The 21,781-nt window shown below is 37.1% G+C and overlaps 1 pseudogene; it reads right to left on the reverse strand.

The window, feature by feature from the left end:
- LOC118573397 overlaps window positions 1-10,293 on the reverse strand; it is a 149,355-nt pseudogene extending 139,062 nt beyond the window's left edge.
- Between the last annotated feature and the right edge of the window lie 11,488 nt (window positions 10,294-21,781).

A 21,781-nucleotide genomic window follows, 5' to 3' on the forward strand; every position in this document is an offset into this window, starting at 1 on the left:
GAAAGTTTATATTTAATACCATTTAAACAAGAATATTACTGCATATACTAGAACCACAGAGAATAGATAGAGCTAACTTTAAAAGAGACTATTATCACATTTCGGTTCACTGAATAATTTTCATTATTTTTAGAAATATTTCATAAACACCAATAAATATAACTTATTTATCTGAAGTTTACTTGGGAATATTTGGATTGTTTTATAAATCTCTTTACCCTTAATCAAAGCCCTTTTATTTAAGTGATTTTAATGATTTGTTTATTTTACATTATACATATGAATCTTTTGCTTGCATTCAAGTATGTGTCCCACATGCATACCTGTTGGCATCCCCCAGAGTTGTGGAAATGGATGGCTGTGATTCACTATATGTGGATATATGTGTGTGGGGAAAATAAAACCTGAGTCCTCTGCAAGATCGACAAGAGTCATGCCTCCAGCTCCAGCCTTTTCTCTCATTTGTGTAATTATATACATTCTTCACAGTTAAAGAACTGTAATTTTTTTTCAGGGCCTGTTGGAATTAATCTGTTCCTGATAAAGGCAGAGCATAGGAAGGAACTGAGAGACCTGGAGAGAAGGTGAAGTCTGGGAATAGGGAGAAATTTTGTAGGGATCCATGACAGAAATGTCTAAGTTTGTTTGTTTGTTTGTTTTTCACATTTTTTCACTTGACCATTGTTCTTGCTTCTGGAATCCATAACAAATGACTACAAATGGTGTTTGTTAGAACAAGGGAAGTTCTCCATAGTCATGAAGGCCAGTACCCAAAGACAAGGTGACTATTGATTCTTGCTCATTTGCAGAGCTATTGGTAAAAATATTTCCTCAGCTCTTCCAGCCTCTAGCAGTTGCCTATGATATTTTGCAACAGAAGCCCTCCAGTGCTTATCTGAAGTGGATACTCCAGCAGAACCCACCGATAAAAAATTTAAAATATATAAAACAAGGGAAAGAAAATAATGTGGAGAGGAGAGATGAGCCCCTAGCTCCCTGCTTTTTACTTTAGCAAAATATGTTTTTAAGGAACAATGGCAGCGGTCTACTATAGCCTGTCCTTGAGGATTATAAGGAATACCAGTCTTATTAACTATAGAAAAATCTTGGCAGAATTTTGAAAATCCTGTACTGCTGTAGGCAGGACCATTATTAATCAGTATTTATGCATTTAGGCACTCCCATATAAGCAAAAGCATGAAGACAATGATTCTTTTGGGGGGGGCGGGGGGGGGTTTCGAGACAGGATTTCTCTGTGTAGCTTTGTGCCTTTCCTGGATCTGGCTCTGTAGACAAGGCTGGCCTTGGAGTCACAAAGATCTGCCTGCCTCTGCCCCCCAAGTGCTGGGATTAAAGGCACGCATCACCACCACCCCGCAACAATGATTCTTTACATCCTTAACCTTTTCACCTGAATGGGCAAAAATTAGAGAGGAATATGTATCGATAGACACATGGACATACTGTAATTTTGCAGAGGAAAGCATGTCTGTGATGTCCATCTGCCACACACGATTAGGTAAAAGTCCTCGAGGATTAACTCCCAAATGAGGAACAGGTAAAAATTCAGCACAAAGAGGACATGATTTAATTATCTGGATGGTTTGTTCCTGGGTTATGCCCGTGTGATAACGAAGGGATCCAGCATTAAGATGATAATGTTGATGCAACTGAGTAGCCTTTTCAAAGGCGGAACAAATTATTGTGACAGCCATATGAGTAATGGCATCAGCCCTCTGATTACCTTCACTTAGAGGTCCAGGCAATCGAGTATGAGTTCTATCTAATATGGCCCACATAAAGGTTACGTGAGCAGGACATTGTGAGTCCTTGCACTTGCAGTAAGTATTCATAAATGGGAGAGATGGATGGTATATAGGCTGCTGTCTCCAAAGGCATAACTGCATGTGCCACATATTGGCTATCCCTATAAATGTTTACACACTTATCAGAAAATATCTGTAAAGCAAGCAACAGTACCTGTACCTCCATCATCTGGGTGGAAGTGCCCTGGACTTTCATTCTCTTCACTATGTTACCAGAAACTACCATAGCAAAACCACATGAAGTGGCATCAGTAAATACCACATGGGCCTGAGGAATAGGAGTCATCTGCACTATCTTGGGAAATATAACAGGATGCAATTTAAAAAATTGACACACATCATTGGAGAGGAAATGAGTACCAAACTGACCCTGCATGGAGCATGTCAATATGGCCCAATCATTATCATTAGCTTACAACCATGCTATTTGAGACTGGGTGTATGGGGTCACCACAATATCTGGCTTTTTACCAAAAGTTTGAACACTGATCTTGATTCACTTAAATATAATCTGAGCAACAGCCTGAGGATAAAGAGTAATGGTTTTTGCTGGAGAAGCTGGGTAATGTACCCATAGAATAGGACCTGTTTGCCAAAACACTCAAGTAGGTGAATGAAAAAAACAAAATATCAAATACAATAAGGGAGAAGAAAGATCTATACATTGAATGTGAGCCTGTTCCAAGGCCTCTTGCACACATTGTAGGGCGGTACGCCCTTCAGCTGTTAATTCACAGGGAGATAAAGGGTCAGGGTTGCCCTTTAAGACATCATACAAAGGACAAAGTTGACTCATTGGAATCTTTAAAGTGAGCTGAAGCCATTGAATATCTTCCAGAAAGGTTTGGAAATCATTAAGTGTGCATAGCTGATCCATACACAGAGTACTCTTTTGTGGGTGTATGCCTGTCCATAACAATTCATGACCTAAATAATGATAGGGAAAAGATACCTGTACCTTTTCTGGGGCTATTTGTAAATTAGCCAGGCTAAGAACCTCTTGTAATTTAGAAAAGGCATCAAAAACAAGTTTTTATCTTTAGCAGCCAATAAAATGTCCATATAAGTCAATCACAATTAAATGGCAATGTTTAGGAATTGCCACAGGAGCAGGCAAACCAGGCTGTGTTGCTCCCATGAGAAGCATGGTTTTATTTACAGTTCTAAGATCTTGTAATAGCCTCCATTTTCCTGACTTCTTGTAGAGACCAGTTGAGATCTCAGGATTCTTGTGAAATTATAGATATATCTAGCACCAGAATCCAGTAATATTTCAATTTCAATCCCATATAATATTATTTTTAATTTAGGCTCTTTATCATTGATAACTGTTTGTCAAAACACCTTTTGTCCTGTACTTTCAAGGCCTCCAGTTCTATATATAGGCACCATTTTGTATTTAAAATATGAAAGCAATAATAATTGAGCAATTTTATCACCAGCTTCTATTTCCTTGGTCCTTTTTACATATGCCAATTATAAAAGCATTAAATACAATCTCTATAGAATTTAAAGAGGTAACTTTAGGTAACTTTAGGTATAAAATCTTAAAAAGGAGATCCTTTTCTATAGATTCCAAATAACACATTAATGCAAATAGCCAGTTATTAACAATGTAGACCAAACAATTTACCTGTACTTTATTTACTGGAAAATAATTTTGTATGATTTTTTTAAGCAACAACATTATTTAATAAGCTAACAACTCAATCCATTTCAGGTGTTATATTTCTATATAATTCTAGAAAGCAACTTAAAGAACAGAGCTAAATTTTCAGTAATGATCAACAGACAAGAACACACCTAACATATAGTTCAAAATTATGAATTCTGTTCCTTTAGTTTATCTACCATGAGAATCAAACATTCATCCAAACATTTATTAAAACAATCAAAAGAACAGACCATCCTCTATACAATGAATGATTAATATGCCTGGAAATTCAAACAGCATTGACTTAGCATTCCATGTCCTGACCAAAACTATTTTTCACCAGAAGTTGGGCCTATTTAAACTTTTAGCGCCTGTCCCTCTTTGGGCTTCTGCTTGCTTGCCTGCCCACAAGTCTGTTCCCCTCATTGGCCTAGCAGCTACACCTCCCACCTGCGTGTACTTGCCCACCCGCCCATGCCTTTGTGTGCCGCCACACTGGACACTTGCCCCACACACATGCACTCCTGTTTAAATTTCTTACTCCCATGAAGGGACTACCTAATAATGAGTTATTCCCACCAAAGGGAAAAACAGAAAAATGTTTCCCATGAAGGGATCCTAAATATTTACTTATTCCTCTTTTTACTGGGAAAATCTTTTTTTTTCCCCTTGATTAAAATTTTCCTCCCTTTTCTAATGGGAATCCTTTCCTTCCCTCTTCTCTATTGGGAAGATTTAAAATCTTTAGTTATCCTGCCCTTTAACACAGTGCCGCCTCAGCAGTCCAATTAACTAGACTGAGAGATAGCTGCACCCATATCAATTCACCCTTCTCTTCTCTTTGCTATTCTTTAAACTGCTGGGCAGCCTTACCTTTGGGTGCCCATCAGCACATCCCTTCTTTCTCGGATCCCATTGGGACCTCCATTTGTAGGGATAATGCCCATACTACCACCACCTGTTCACCATGTCCAAGCTAGGGGCTGTCAATCAAAAAAACAGAGACAAGAGACAGCAGGTCATTTGCCTCAGCAGAATGCCTTGAATGCCATTTATTGAAAGAGGGAGGAAACCTTTAATACAGGCTTATAGCACAATGGGAGAACCCTGGAGGGCAGAAGTTTGCTACTATTGTTTACAATCTTGCATCTAAGCTGTTAATGCCCAATATGCAGGATACACAAACAAGGAACTTCCCTTAAACATTCAGGAGGGTGGAGGCTGACAGGGAATCAGCATAAGGAGGACATCAAGGTCAAGGTCAGAAAGCAAGGCAACAGCTACCGAAACAGAGGGCAGGGCCCTACAGAAATATGTATATAGTATAACAAAATTAAGTTTAAACTTTTTTCAATAAACTAAAATCTAAACCAATGTAAAACATTTCTAAACAAGTTGTTACTCTTTAAAAGTAGGGTCCATTAATGTACCCTTTTATCCTATCATATCTATGTCCTATATATCTATATCATAACCTCCTTTCTTCTTTTAGAAAGATATTGTATTTATAATTAACCTGGTTTAAATAAAAATATTGGTTTTTCTCTCTCCCACACCCACCCAGAGGGCTCTTCTGATATGGGACAGAAGAATCTCTTAACCTTTATTTTTTCTTTTCTTTTCTTTTCTTTCTTTCTTTCTTTCTTTCTTTCTTTCTTTCTTTCTTTCTTTCTTTTTTAAGCAATATGCTTGGGTTTAGAGGAGTGAGAGAATTCCATCTCCAAAGCCAGCTTCCTACTAGATGGGGCACTGTATCTTATGGAGATACAAAGAAAATTTTAGAATTAGAGGCTAGTCTGTGAGGCTGTATTGTTTGTGCTAGTTGCCTTGAAACCATTCTGGATGTTGGATCATCTGGGCCATGGTGTCATTGGAGACATTTCAGGGGGGTCATGGCTGGTCAAACCTGATGTATCTTAATCTGGAACAAATCCACAGCCTCTGGCTTTCTGTGGAAACAAAAGCAGAGCATCTTTTCCAAAGCAACATATCCTTACATCGAAATTTTGAAGTCAAGGTATCTTTAAAATATACATATTGGCTGAACTCAACAGCTTTTACAATCAAATATTTTTGTGCTGTTAAAAATTCCAAAGACAACACAATCCAGATTCTCTGTGTAATATCCATCTTTACGTGGCTTATTTTTTATACAGTCTTTACTGTCCCTTTGAAGACTTGATTTTTAAAAACTATCTATTTCTTTATATAACTGCATATATTCCTTTTTCTCTCTCTTCCAAGCCCACATACATTTTTACACACATTGTAAACCATTTAAAGTTTTGTTCCATCTGAATCTGCCTTATTGTGTAACTATTGCTTTAAACTGAAGAGGTTAGTACTAATGTGGAAGTCTTGGCTGTTAGCACTGCCCAGTTTAGCTTATCAACATGGTGGAGATAACTCACTGCTAGTGCTGGAGTCATAGTGGGTCTATGCTTCAATCCAAGCAGCATGTAGCCCAGAAACCTTTAAAAAAAAAAAAAAATCCTAGCAAAAGCTAAATCCACCACACAGCAGCAGCGTAATGTACAGCTTGGAGACACCTCCTCCTTCCCCACATACTGCTTCTCAAACTCGCATGCCAGGAACCCGCCATTGTAGCTCAAACCTGCAGGCTGCCACTAACTTGAGAGAGACAACTAGGAAGCTGTTTTTAGCTCCATTTTAGAGTCTTCTTTCTCAGGTTTTAGGTGGAAACTCTTGCCAACCCATTAAGTGCCATTTGTTGCTGATGTTTTCCTGATCCTGCCTAGCCCTCAGTCAGGACAAATCTCTCTCACCCACCAGTCCCTCAGCCAAGTCAACAGTCAGAAACTTATATAACTTAAACTGTTTGGCCTAATGGCTCAGGATTCTTGCTATCTAGTTCTTCTGTCTTAAATTAACCCATTTCAATTAGTCTATAAGTTGCCACATGGCTCGTGGCTTACTGGTACCTTACATCTCGCTTGTCATGGTGGCAGCTGGCAGCGTCTCTCTGCCTCATCCTTAGATCATCACATTTTTTATGGAAAAATTGGAATAAAAATAAAGACTTTTAACAGAAATATTTTCCTTAAAACTATGATAAGTGAACATGTGTGTGTGTAAGAAATTTCAATGTTTTCATAAAGTTATAATTTGGAAGTATTTGTATGATAGATTCATATATATGTATGCCTAGAGAGGATCTTTAGTTGATTAATAATTCCTATCAATGATACAGATAACTGTTGAGCTATACTGTTGGGAAAGCTTCCCAGATCTACTATTTTTAGTATCTAATGTATATTATATAATTTGAAAATATGTGTGTTTAGATATTAAATTTAAAATTTAAATGTACTATTTATGAAAAGTGAGATTATATAGATATAGAGATAGATAGATAGATAGATAGATAGATAGATAGATAGATAGGTAGATATACCATGCCTAGAACATCAATGTTATTATCAACTGCAAGCTTCTGAACATTTTGTATTTCATAACTCTGGGATTATAACTACAAGACAATCCCCATTCCCTAATTCATCTTTCTTTTTTCTTTTTTTCTTTCTTTTTTTTTTTTGTTTTTGTTTTTTTCGAGACAGGGTTTCTCTGTGTAGCTTTGCGCCTTTCCTGGAACTCACTTGGTAGCCCAGGCTGGCCTCGAACTCACAGAGATCCACCTGGCTCTGCCTCTCGAGTGCTGGGATTAAAGGCGTGCGCCACCACTGCCCGGCCCTAATTCATCTTTCAAGCCTAGGCTTCTGGAGAACTTAGCCTAGACACAGTTTCATGTCTTCCATATCTAGCTTAGCTGACCATAAATAAAAGTAGTGGGTACTTGTTGAATTTATGTATATCACAAAATTACTAGCATCATTAAAATACTGCATTGCAGTGTATATAATTATATCTCTAGAAGTTAAAGTAGATTTCAGTATATCATTTTGAGCAATAGTTTGGGGAGTTGTTTTGAAATATTTCTGAACAAAATGTAGGTGCATTTTAAGAACTGTAATTAGAAATTAGACTTTAAAAAAAGACAGAGGACTGTAAAATATTATACACTATCACCTCGTTTTTGTTGTTCAATGCTGATGTAAAGCTTTAGCTTCTATCAAAAATATTATCATCACCATCAGCATGAGAGAGTCATCAAAAACATGACCAAAGAAACATATCACAAAATAAAGCAATATGACATATTAATATTGTTGATCATATAGAATAATTTCATATGACAACATGTGACTAACAGCAAAATGGCAGTGAGTCCTCCATGGAAATATCACCTGGCTTGTGAAATTCTATGTTCCTTTTAGGAACAATCTATACTCTTCTCGAAGGAAATGTTCTCTGTGGAAGGGTGAGAAGTCACCTTTAGTGTGCAACTGTAATGTCTTCAACTGTAATTTATGTCACTTCAGAAAAGTCATTATTTCATAATCCCAAATTCTTCCCTTTTTGTTTTACAGGGAGATTGAAATTGAAATTAATACCTTAATGTGGAAGCATGATGAACTGCCTGTCAGTGAGGTCCACGCTTCCACTTTACAAAGTTCAATATCTAGCTCTTCTTGGGACGGTGACTCATCCTTGGCAAAATCATTTGTGGCAGTACAGAGAGAAGAGAGACGGTGTTCCTTTAGCAGAATATGAAATTTCTTGTAGGTTCACATTACAGCTGATTCAACTTTACAGCTGAAGACAATTTTATGTGCACGTTTATATCCCTTACTGCCCTATAATAAGAAGGTTGATGCTAGAGAAAAAAAAGGATGTAACAAGTAAGCAAAGGATCAGTTTTCAGGCAAGAAGTTCATTGCTAATCTTGGATACAGACATTATAATGCTGCAACTTACATAGGGCTATTATTATTCAAGTCAATAGTGAAAGTCTTATCATGAGTTTTTTCTCATGCTGTAGATTGCAGTTGTCTGTAAATTTAAAAATTAGCACTGTATTATCATTTACTTATAGCTGAAAATGCAGATGAGATAACTTTTTTTTCTAAAATTTACATTCAAGATAACATATCTCAGGATTTTGGCTAAGTAAACATAAGAACAATGACTTCACAATATTTTAATTTGTGTCTGTTTAATACAAGGGTGATACCTATGTCAATTCTTTTTTCTGTGAGCGTCTAGATGATGAGAAATGTCAAGATATTTTACAACTAGGAAAAATACAAGTATTATAGCTTTCCTTGCATATGAATAAAATTAGGAGACAACAGCTTTGCAAACATACCTTACACATGTTCTGCAAAGACGGAAGAAGATAAAGTGGGGACTGAAGAGATTGAATAAGTGATGAGGACCATTTGATGCTCTTCCAGAGGCTTTGAGGTTCCAAAACATGTCTGGTGGCTTAACCATCACCTGACACTCTTAACTCTAGGAATCTGATGCTCTCTTCTGGTTCTCATGGTTATTACATACGTACAAAATAGGTATACATGCACGCGCGCATACACGCACGCACACACACACACACACACACACACACACACACACACACACACATACACACATTCACACCACACAGAAATAAAGAAAAATAAAATATGTTGTATGTGAAAGTAGACAACAAACAGTATAGATATAAATGATTCACATCAAGTATACAAACTTTAAATTGTTCAGAATGTTTTTAATCATTTATGGTAACAGATTAAAATGGTATAATCTTTTGTTTTCTGCTATTCTTTTATTTTCAGTATATTCTCATTCCAAATTTTAATATTCTACTGGACTCAGGAAAGATACCCATAGAGTAACAATTTTTCCTATACTTCAATGTCAGCAAAATTTTAAACATAAGTGTTATTTAGGATTACACATCACATTAAAATTGAACTTTACTGGGTTGGAGAGATGGCACAGCAGTTAAGGTGTGTGTTGCTTTCAGAAGACTCAAGATCAGTTCCAGACAACCACATTAGCCAGCTTACAAGCAGCTGCAACACCTGCTCCATAGTTACATGAACTGACTTGCTTCTGAGGGCACCTGCACTCATATGCACACTTCTACACTCACATACTCATACAAAAAAATGAAACAAATCTGTAAAAATGTAAGTATACTTTTTTGCATTTTTTACCATATATTCTCCAGAAATGAGATGAAGTCAATTCCCACATTTTAATGATTTATCAAAAAGTAGAAAAGGGTACTCTTAAAAAAAATTGAAATACAAAGCATCTAAACCTAAAGGAATTCCTTTAAGTCTGGTCATAAAGCATGCTACCCAAACGGATAGAAACATTTACACAGTTTCATCTCCAATGCAAAGATGGAGAGAAAAGTGATAGCTACATGTGCATATGATAGATATAGCTGTTACATAAAACAGACAGAAAACATTTTCTTGACCTAAACACACACATTTTGGTGTGAAGGTACTTTCAAAGTTTTTCCTAGTAACTGTTAAACATTTATTTACAGTTGTAAAAATTCAGACTATATTAGCTGAATTTTACAAGGACAAAAAACTCTGAAATACCTCCAGCTTTGTCTATTCTGATTATCTATATTTTTCCTATCATGAATATTATGTTCATTTTTTTTTCATGTTCACCACAGTTAAATGCATGGAAAGAAAATGGTAACTTAGTAAATTACACACTATAAAAATAGAGTGTAATATGGTATTTAAATAAATTTCAAAAGTTGTGGCTGACCTGGCATCCTGCATCTGAGCAGGCCAGCACCACTACAATGAGCAGGAGGAGACACAGACACGGGAGAGAAAGAGAAGTAGCTGTGGAGAAAGGTGAAACTGAAGACACAAAGGCAATGAGGAAGAGGCTGATGTGAGCAGACTCTGCTGCCATCCTGGGTCATGTGATGTCTGGCCCTGTGCTGCCGCTGAGGACCATGTCCAGGACTGTGATGCTGCCACACCTGGAGTCTGTGTTGATGACCGTAGTCTGTGTTACCACCCAAGGCCATGTGGATGTCCAGTGCTTGCACTGCCACCTGCAACCATGGTGATGTTCATGTCCAAGGACCATGCTGTCAGTCAGGGCATCTGGCCCAAGCTGCAGCGAAGGGCTAGGTTTGAGTCTGTGTCCCTCCCGAAGGAAGATGTCCATGGCCTGTGTTACCACTGAAGGGCATGTGTATTCAAGGGATCTAGTCCAACACCTGAGGCCACATTGGTGTCCAAGGCCTTTGCTGTCGCCAGAGCCATACAGATCTATCTGAATAGCCTGTGTGGCAGGCTATTCACCTAGGGCCATGGTGACATTAGAGCCCAAGCTGCAGCTGAAGATCATGTCTGCACCCACAGTCCTACGGCACCTGGGGTCTGTGTTGATGTCCATGACCCATGTTAATACCAGGGACCAAGGAAGAGCTGGACCTGATGATGTAGGCACCAGAGAGCTTATCTGGCTCCTTGCTAGCTGCCTCAATGGGAGAGCTTTCCACCTCTCTGAGAAATGGCCCCAGTGTCTGAGCACTGGTAGGTGGCCCTGACCCTCACCTGAGAGGGCTAGTCCCAGTGGAGGCCCAGACTGACCAATTTAGCTACTGTACAGGCCCATGTTTAGGGCTTTGAGACTGCCAACCCTACATCTATCTTGTGTATGACCTGCTGGAGTGCATGAAGGACCAGTCCTGCAGAATCATAGCCAGTTGCAGGATCTCCATGACTCTGGCCAAAGCAGGCTACCAGAGAGGAGTTTCAGTGAAAGTCCAGTATTGAGAGAGTCGTAGCAATCAGAGGCCTTGAACAAGACCTACTACTCATTGCAATGAACATTTGAAAGTAAAGGTGTTTGAGCAAAATGATATATTGGGTGACATATCACAGCTCCCAAGGCCACTAAGACCAATGTATATGTGATGGAGAGTTGGGAAAGATGGAGGAGGAAAGTAATTTTGTTGCTGTTGTTTGCTTTTTTTAAAATTATTTTTATTCTCTTTCATTTTTATTTTCTTTTTTGAGGGGAGGCTACAAAGGTGGAGAGCAGATATGGAAATACCAGGCAATAAGTCAGATTGGGGTGCATGATGTGAAATTCCCAAAAAAATCAACTAAAAATTATACTAATGAATATTAAGTTATGCTGTGATCAATTGAAAAACACTGCAGATGTACTTTTTAAATAGTTAATAATTTTTTAAGAGGTTTTAGACACTACATTCACAACTGGCATTAGAATGGAGTGTCTCCAGTGTAAAATCAATATGTGATATGATAAGAGGATACCACAGGGCCGGGTGGTGGTAGCACAGGACTTTAATCCCAGCACTTTGGAGACAGAGCCAGGTAGATCTCTGAGTTGGAGGCCAGTCTGGGCTACCAAATGAGCTCCAGGAAAAGGTGCAAAGCTACACAGGGAAACCCTGTCTCGAAAAAACAAAAAAAAAGGGGGAGGGGGATACCACAAGAAGAAGAGAATCACTAAAAACTGGCTTGCAATAATGTCTTTTCCATTGGATATTGCTTGAAATCATTGCTCTCCAAATTAAAACTGTATCGCACCATGGCACCAGTGACTACTGGAACCACACATCCCTCCTGCCACCATTGGAAAGAAGAGGTAAGGCCCCATTTCCAGACTGGATAGCCCAGTTCTCTAGCCCCTAGGCCCGGGGCTTAGGGGAGGGCACATTCCACGCCCCTCACCCCAGTCACTGCAGCCACATGTCCCACCTTCACTAACTGGAAGAAGAGGACCACCGGGAATACCACTTGTATTGAAGGAAGAAATGGGTAGACGGCATTGTAAGAACACACTCAACAACTTAAAGAGCTGTATGTAACCACCAGAACTTAGTGACCCTACAACAGCAAGACCTGAATATTCCAATGCAGATGATCCAGAAGAAAACAATTTTTAAAATAATTTTATGAAGATGATAGAGGTCCTTAAAGAGGAAATGAAAGATTCCCTTAAAGAAATGGAGGAAAAGACAAACAACTGGGAGCAATCAATGAATCCCTTAAAGAAGAACAAGAAACCCAAGATAAAAAAAAATCAACCAGGTGAATAAAATCATTCAAGACTTGAAAATTAAAATAGAGGCACTACTAACACAGTATGATATGTCATTATTTATATCATAATGATATGCCCTGTCCCATTAGTATAGAAAACATATTTCCTTTGTTTATGAAAGGTGTCGATTAACCCCGACCCTTAGGAAGAATATGCTTAAAATAATGAAAATATGCTTAAAATAAAATAAGAATAGAATATTCAAATGTGGACTTGAATACCCTAAGAATTCCATTTCATGCTCACAGGAGAATATGTAGTTATCATTCTCAAACAGAACCTCTCACATTTTGCATAGATTTGAAGAATAAACCATGGTTCTCTGAATCATAAATTATTTTATTACTATTCCACTCCTACATGGACAATCTTGAGATCTTTGGTTAAAGCTTTTATCCCATTATACCAAACATTATAGAGACCACATCTAGATGTCCAAGTGATGATGCACATGTTGATTAGGATCACCAAAGGAAGTAGAGCCCATGGTTGGGTTGTAGGGCCACACTGAGCAGAAAACTAAGACAATAAATGCTGGCAAGCACATGAACACCAGGGAGGCATGAGTGTATCACCAGTGACAAGACCAATGCAGGAAATCAAAATGAGTAGCTGAAATCAGATATCAGCCTTTTAATCAGACTCCAGAGTCCAAACCACTGCCACAATGGTGAATCTATGGCTATTTAATGATACAAAAGGATCTCTGCATTCAGTCAGGTCAGTATTTAATTTGCTGGTGAAAATCATTGAGCACACTGGTTTAACACTCAAAAAGGAATCAGCAGGTTGGAAAGTATATTTAATTCATTTAGGTAAAGTATATTCTACCCAAATAAGACAGAAAACTGGTTCAATATTATTAAAAGCATCGAATTGTTTTCTGTGTTAAGTAATGCCTCCAAAATTATTTTCATATTTGGCAAGATTTCAGTGTCTTCTACAATGTAAAAACAGAATTGTCATGTTATGAACTGAAAAGTAAATTATAAACCTGCATAAAGGAACTGAATTTGAAATGGGGCAGGTGAAGCCAGGTCACAGTTTTCAGCAAGAGAACTGCTTGAGGGCTGGTAATGTGGTAAAGAGCTTGACTGGCCTGCAGGAAGGGCAGTGCTTGACCCTCAGCAATGCAAAGAACAGAACCTGAAAGTCTAAGATCTGTTTTCAGAAGGGATATATAGAAGCCTGCCATCAACCTGAGGTCAAAATTATTTCACTCCAGAATTTGATTTTCAGTTGGGTCATATCTCTTCAATAACTAATGCTAATATGAATGTCAGCTTGAATTTTTTTATTAGAATGAGAGACCACAAGGAAATTGTTACAGTGAAATATCAAACATAAGCAGTCATTTTTTCAAAAAAAAAACCAAGTTACTAATGTGGACACAGAAAAAAGATTAGGAATAAAAATTTCAAGCCAAATAATTTTAAGATCCATTTTTATAGAGAAAATTATGAAAATTATGAAAGCAATGCTTATACACTGTGAAGCTAGAGTCAACCTAATATGCAAAATGACATGTTATTATTACTTGTTATCAAATATATATCTTGTATATCTTGACTTTTAGCAAACTGACCCAGGAAAATGTTTTAAATATTTGATCAATATTTGAAAATCTCAGTATAATCTACATAGTTAGAATGAGTTAATATATTATTTAATCTTCACGCTCAGCCAAAATTTGAACAAATTAACAATAATTTTAAGTATTTGAAAAGCTTAGGAAACCAGGAAAATATTTTCTTCTTTCATTTGTCTATGGTATTTGTAAGGTTTGAGGTAACTAAAAAGCTTTAAAATAATTAAACTAAACTGCCATCTGTACTGGCATGTACAGGATTATGTTAAATGATTTATTAAAATTTGACAGACATCATTTGCTGAATGCAAGGACAACAAAAACCAGTAATCTAACAGTATTGCCACTAACCAAATATTTTATATATGTATTGACACTAAGCAAATACCACTGAGTTACTTTTGTGTTGAGCATCTACTCCTAGACTTTGAGACTACCCTGAAATGTGGTTAATGTACCCAGTGAGACTCCAATGGAGAAAACTAATTTTTCCTTTGCAAGGGGTATCAGTTACAGATAGTTCCTTGATTAGGTCTAGGGAGCGTTGTCCACCTACTCTTTTTACCTGTTGGGCTTGAACCTCTGTAGACCCTGTGAATTGTTCCATAGTCACTATGAGTTCATGTTTGCATCAGGCCTGTTGTGTTTGGAAAAAATGTTCCATTGGAGTCATTCCTTCTGACTCTTACAATCCCTCCAACACTTCATCTGCATAGATTTCTAACCCCTGAAGGCAGAGATTTGAAGAATATATGCCATTTAGAACTGAGTTCTCTCATCTCTTACTCTCAGCCCATTGCACAGTTAAGGGTCTGTGTGTTATTTCCCAGCTCTCACAAAAAGCTTTTTAATGATGGCTGAAATGGCTACTAAGCTAAAAAAAATTATGAAATTCTCAAGTAAATGTATATAACTTGAAAAAATATTAATCCAGACTGAGGTAACTCAGACCTGCAAAAACAAGTATTGTACGTTTTCTCTTAAATGTGGATGTTAGCTTTGCACGCACCAATATTTGTGCAAAAACCGTATAACCAATAGGTTAGGTGTTTAGTTAGGGACTAAAAGGGAGGAAAGGATCTCCTTATGAAACATAAATAGAATGTATTGTTATTGACATGGGAGACTGGTATGGGAATATTAATTGTGGAGGGGAACGGAAGAGAGGCATAAAGGAGAGCGTATGGGGAAGGACATCTAACACTAGGAGCCATTGAGGGGCTGTATGGAAACCTGCCTCTGAAGAAGCTTCCTAAAATATATACACACATGAATGAAATCTTCATGGAATCACTAAATGATTGGGACAGTTCCTAACTAGGCATCACATACCACTGAATGAGACATCCAGTGCTAGGAATGGATTACATTGAGTTGAGTCATGTTTGGCCAAAGGAGACCCATAGATGCCCCCCAAACATTGCAGGCTATTGTCAAGGTTATTGCTTGCTTTCCACAAATTTCTGGTAAAGCTGTACCACTCAAGAAAACACTCATTATCTCATTGAACACAGAGGAATCAAGCTGGTACATAACTAGAGTCTTCATCCCTACTGACTAGTGTTCATGCTATTGGAAGGTACTTTGTATGTTAATCATCAAGCTGTCTAAAAACCCTTTTTCCTACACTGGTAACCTGCTTTGAGATAGGCTGGAGCAATAGTATCACAGATCTTAGAGTAGTAACCAATTCCTCGAGATAAAACTCATGTCTGATACTTCTTGGGTTGACAAGAAAATGAGACTGGATAGGCCATGGGCCTAGAGTTAACCAAATACTTGTGTTCTGCTAAAAGAACATTGCATTAAAAAATATCATTCCTATTCTACTATGCACTTTAACAAAAGAAATTCAGGAAGATGCTAGATTCAGGATTAAAGTGTGTTAAATACAGAAGAACTTTCCCATTTGAGATCTTAGTACCCTTTTTATTATTCTTATGGCTTACTTTTCTTTGCATGACACCTTACATTTTATTAAATGATCAAAACCAAACTAAAAATGGTGTTGGTTTTAAACATTTTAAAATTTGTTTCAAGTGAATATATGATATTATTAAATACATAATTAAGCATTTTGAATTATGGTATGACTAAGGTTGTTGAGAAAATGACTGTATGCAATAATAACTTAGTAAATGCATAATACACAAATAGATCCCAAAAGTTTGTTCTTTTTTTATGATGCATTTTTATGACATTCCTTCAGGAATTAATCAGTGTGACCTCTTCCCTAACTTTATTCACTTTTCCATTGTTAATTATTTTTGTTCTTTGAATGTCTCAATAATCTTTTTCCAAAAAAAGTTTTAAAATTGTTTATTTCTCTTCCTTTTTTTTACAGTTTACTTTCGCCTTCTGGATCTTAGTCTTCACAGCATGGATTTCTAATCACTAATCTGTTCATCAGCTCATCTTTTTAAATAAATATTTATTGGTGTAAATATATTACTATGTTATAAATATAAATACTGGAGCATCTCTTTCAGTAGATCCCAAAAGTAGAAGTGATTATCCAGCCACTCATTTAGCTCTGCTCTTATGCTGCCATTCAGGATAACACCATCACAACTGGATTCCCACTCCAGGTCCAGTCTATCGTACAATATTCTGTTTGTGTTCTGACAAATAAAGTTCCTGGAGATCAGAATGTGGAGCTAGCCACTAGTTAACCATAAAGGGCAGGCAGTGGTGGCACATACTTTTAATCCCAGCACTTGGGAGGAAGAAACAGGGAGATCAGGAATTCAAGGTCACGCTGGGCTACAGGAGATGTAACCAGTCTAAAAGAGAAACAGAGCAGGGCAGTGGTGGTACATGCCTTTAATTCCAGCCCTAGAGAGGTGCAGACAAGAATATAAGGTGGGTGGAGACAGGATCTCAGCCCCTATTCAGTCTGAGGATTTGTAGAGATAAGAAATTCCTAGTGGCTGCTACTATGCTTCTCTGTTCTTTCAGCTTTCACCCTTGGTATCTGACTCCAGGTTTTATCGATAAGACTAATTAGTATCACACTTCACCAGTCCGTCTTCTACCAGAGATGAAAGGCAAGACCCTGGCTATTGCAACATAATTATTTTAGTGTATCTCTCATTAGTTACTTGGTAATTTTATATATCATCTTATTTGTGCCTACAAGACATCATATTCTTCAAACAAACAAACAAAAAAAAAGTGGAACGAAGCCAGTTAGAGTGGAGAACGCCTTTAATCCCAACACTCAGGAAGCAGAATCAGGTGGGTCTCTCAGTTTCAGACCAGGTTGGTCACAGCAGCAGTTCCATGGTACCTAGGGCGACACAAAGAAATTCTGTCTCAAGGGAAAAAGGAATGAAACAGGTCAATTAAGAATTACAGTTTAAGTGTGTAAGATTTAGACAAGTTTCACTGTGACCTCAGGTAACTCAGAGTCTTGCTATAAGCAAAGGAAATATTTCTTCAAATACTTCTCCATGTTGCTTGGTCAATGCATCTAATTGTTTCAGTTCATATTGTCTTTTCTTGTGATCCTGGGTGAACTGTGAATAATATGTTTCTTGAAGAAGATCATGTTACAAAAAAGAGTGATTTCAAATCTAAGCATGAAGCAGAGTTACATTAGCAGGCTAAAAGTAATTTTCTGACATTGATTATATGCTTGTATATAGAGAACATCTCTTGTCTGCCCAGAAAGTTTGAGATGAGCAAATACATGGATATACAAAATATTATTTATATATTATATGTGGACATAAACACACAACACAGAAATACGTACCTCTTCTATGGTAACTGTGATGCCATTCACGTAGTAATGTGAATCAGAGTTGTTGTATTGGATCTGTTATATATCATTCTAAACTAGGAAACCATCTTTCCCTATACTTGAGCTTCTTTTACTTAACAATTTAACTCTCTAGCCCTGTCTTTAAGCATACAAGAAAAGGTATACTTCTAAAATGTGCCTCCCAAAACTCAGATGATTGGAAAATTTTGAAAGTGCAATCTAACATTTTTCCATAATCAATAAGCTAACAATTATTCTATGCATTATTTTGTTATTGAAAACAATACATATATAATGCATATCATACATAACGATGGTAATATCAGACTAATTTATTTCTGTACAAAATTGAAGATGAACAAAAATATTTAATTGTTTCATTGTTGACACATAAGTGCACTTATTCATATGGAAGTGTGATTACTTGGTACAGGTATACAGTGTTTGGCCCAAGTCACAAGCAATGAGCTTTTCCATCTCCTAAAACATTTAACTATATTTTGTATTAGTGAACTTCAAATTCTTTTAATTCTTTATAAAAATAAAGTACCCAACTGTTACCTAACTCTGCTGCAGAATATTAGAATTCATTTTTCCTAAGTAACCATATGTAGTTTCTCTTATGTAATTGGCTACAGATTCTTAGAGTAATGGTGTTATCCTCTAGGATGAAAATCAAGGAAGCATATCATATTACCAAAATAACTCACAATAGAATGCAAATCAGAGTCTGTTTGCTATTTATTGCTATCCGAGGTTTGATGTCAGCTCCATGTTCTAACTCCCAGGAGAAGAAGGCACTGGCTCACTTGGACTTTCCCAACCATCTGTATTCTAAATGCAAATAATAAGTACGGATATGAACCAAACCTTCTATTTGAACTAGTAAACAAATGAGTGACATGTTCTTTGATAGCAGATTTTTAAATACATTGTATTTTATTAGGGATATTAAAAAGAATGGTTTCATGTTGGTTTGACTGCCCCTTCAGGATATATAAAAAAAGAATTGAATTCTTGTGGTATGGTGCACTTCAGCTGGGCAAGACCTTTAGCACTGACACAAATCTCACTGAAATGAGGTTGGAGTATAGTTCATCATATTCAAATATTTTTGCTGAGAAATTGTGAACAGGATAGCATCTTCCTGTTAGAGGTTTTAAAGTAAAACAAAGATTTTATAAAAATGAATTCTGAGTTCCCACATTTGAAGAGCCAAAAATGAATAATTTTTGTGAATCACCTGTGGTGACTTGAATTAGAAATTATTGCCATAGGCACATGGATGTGGACATTTCTTCGCAGGTGTTGCTGGTGTTGATGGAAAGTTTGTGGAACTTCAGGAGTCTTACTAGAGAAAGTGAAGCCCAAGGGGTAGACATGAGATTTTACGGCCTTGCACCACCTCTAGTTCACTCTTCTCTGGATATCTGCAAACTCAAATTTCTCTGGAAAATAAAAGAGACAAGAATGCTCTTTGGGCATTTACTGGGCTGATAGACAATCAACACAGCTATCAGAAGGTACTAGAGATGGAAATTATGTCAATTTTTTGTCAGGGACCAAGATGTCCAGAACCAAACATGAACCATGGAAAGTACTAGCTAGACCAGAGAACAAGTCATAAGACCACTGCCCTTTCCCAGAGCAGTAACACCTGTTTACTAACCAGAGGCCCCCAAAGATAAGAAGACATTCCACAGTCAGATGCCATGACAACCAAACCTAAAGAGCAGTCCATGGTCAGGTAGCCTAGCAACAGAATAAATGGCCCCTGACCACTGACCTTAGCCAACATCTCTCAGCTGCACGATCTATCTCCCACATCTTGCACCCCTTCCATGTTCTGCACACCCCTTTTCCCCTTCCCTCCTTCCTGCCCCTTCCCCTCCTGTGATTTATAAGCCTTGCTGAGAAAAATGAAATTTGCAGCTTGATCAGAATCCTGTCTTGCTGTCATCTCTTGTGTCCCCTGTTCCTTTCATTTGCTCCCACAGGTGAGTCGCCCCTGTTGAAACCCCACTGGCCGGAGCAAATTTTTCTAAGCCCATGGTCAAAATCTTTTATTAAAAGATTGCTGTGGAACAGTGTATGACCATTGCCCTCTCGAACTCTATGAAGTTGTGATCATTTTGGAGATTCCCATATAATACTTGACCTACTAGTTTTCCTCCATGGAAGAAGGAAGGAAATGGAGAAGTCTCACATCTCACCTAAGATTTATAGTCAGTTAGTTACTATGAGAGAGACTTCACAATGTCAACCTTATTCCTAGGATTTATGTACAGCTGAAGGTTATTAGGGAAGAGAGCTTCACTTGTCCTCAGGATTTATAAGCAGTTAACTGTTTCTAAAGCCTGGAGGTCACAAGACCACATCCTTCCTTAGGGATATGTAAATAGTTAATGATTATATTTGATAGATTTTCTCAGTCTATATACTAGGCCTGTGAGTAGTGTCAAACCTCCTATAAGTAACGAATCACCAATGTTTCTGTCACACTATTTAAGCCCATTATTTTCACTAAGATAGACTTCAATATGTTTTTAGGGGGATTTTTTTATTGCCTATCATTAGTGACTTATCTTGGATGAATGATGTTTGTTCATATACCAACGAATTGTTTATACAACAGGTAAAAATGTCTCTGTGTTCTAAAGCTTTTGCTTATTTATAATTTCTTTAAAACATACAGAATACTCTGGAGGGATTTTGCTTCCAAGATATTGAGAAGTGTGAGAGATTGATGGAGAGTTTTCTCTGCACATCTCTGAACTTTCATCTCATATTATTCCAGCAAGAGACAAGAGAGGAAACCATAACACCTAATGACTTTCAAAGGACAAGAGTGTTGTATCCCTGAAGGCAGTTGTAAGATAATTACCCATAATTTTCCAGTTGTACTCCACATACACACATACATCCCATGGTTTCTTTGTACTGTTCCATGCTGATACCTTTGAAGAACAGGCCTATGTAGCTGTCAGCACCTGGAATCATGAACTATCTGCTTAATTCATCCTTTTTGATATACGCAAAGTATAAGTGAAATGGTTTGGGACACTCTTTTATCTAGCAAGCTTTCTTATTGGATGCCATTCTTATTACCTTTTCTGGCATATGTGAACTAAACAATTGCCACTCTATGTGAAAAATTGTAGCCCACACACCCCAATAGAGCTACTACTCTGATTACCTTATTAAGAATCATTTATATATCCATATGTGCCCCCATAAAGTCAATGTTTTTGATGTTAATACCAAAACATAGCAAAGTACATTAATGATAATACTTACTGTGCTTACTGATGAGTAACAGTAAATATGAGACATTTTTGATATCTGAACAAAAACTATCTAAGGAAAGTTATTAATGAAATAAGGAATCTTGATTAACATGGAATTAAAAATGGTTCTAAACTATTTGTGTCATGAAAAACTTAGAGTCCTGAGTCACAAATTTCCATGGGCTAAGCTATCACAAGTTCTACTATAAATACACACAGTATTACCCTCATCTCCCATGTTGTACATTATAATGCTAAAATTACCCCTACTAAAAAGCTCTGGAAATACTCTGCAATTATTATGACACATTGAAGCTAAAAAGCCTATTATGACACACTTAGGCCATGAAGATTAAAATGATATTTTAATAAAAAAGATTGCTCATAATTTAAGTCTTGAAATAAAGAAGCACAATTTGAATTGTTCAAACAGGTTCTGTTTATTGTAAATGACGATAAAACAAAAAATATAAAGGACCTCCATTCTCACTGTGCAAAGTTTGTTTTGTTGCTGTTATCTGATTTATTACATTTTTCTATTAATGAACATTTATTAACTTCAAAATATTTGAGTTTTTAGACTTTTACAATGTCCCATAGCAGCATAATAACTTCAGTATGTCAAAGAAGACAAGACTAGACTGTCTTCACTCTGTTTTTTTTTAGTTTCAA

This window comes from Onychomys torridus, chromosome 23 (genome assembly GCF_903995425.1).
Source record: "Onychomys torridus chromosome 23, mOncTor1.1, whole genome shotgun sequence".
NCBI classification, from domain to species: Eukaryota; Metazoa; Chordata; class Mammalia; order Rodentia; family Cricetidae; genus Onychomys; species Onychomys torridus.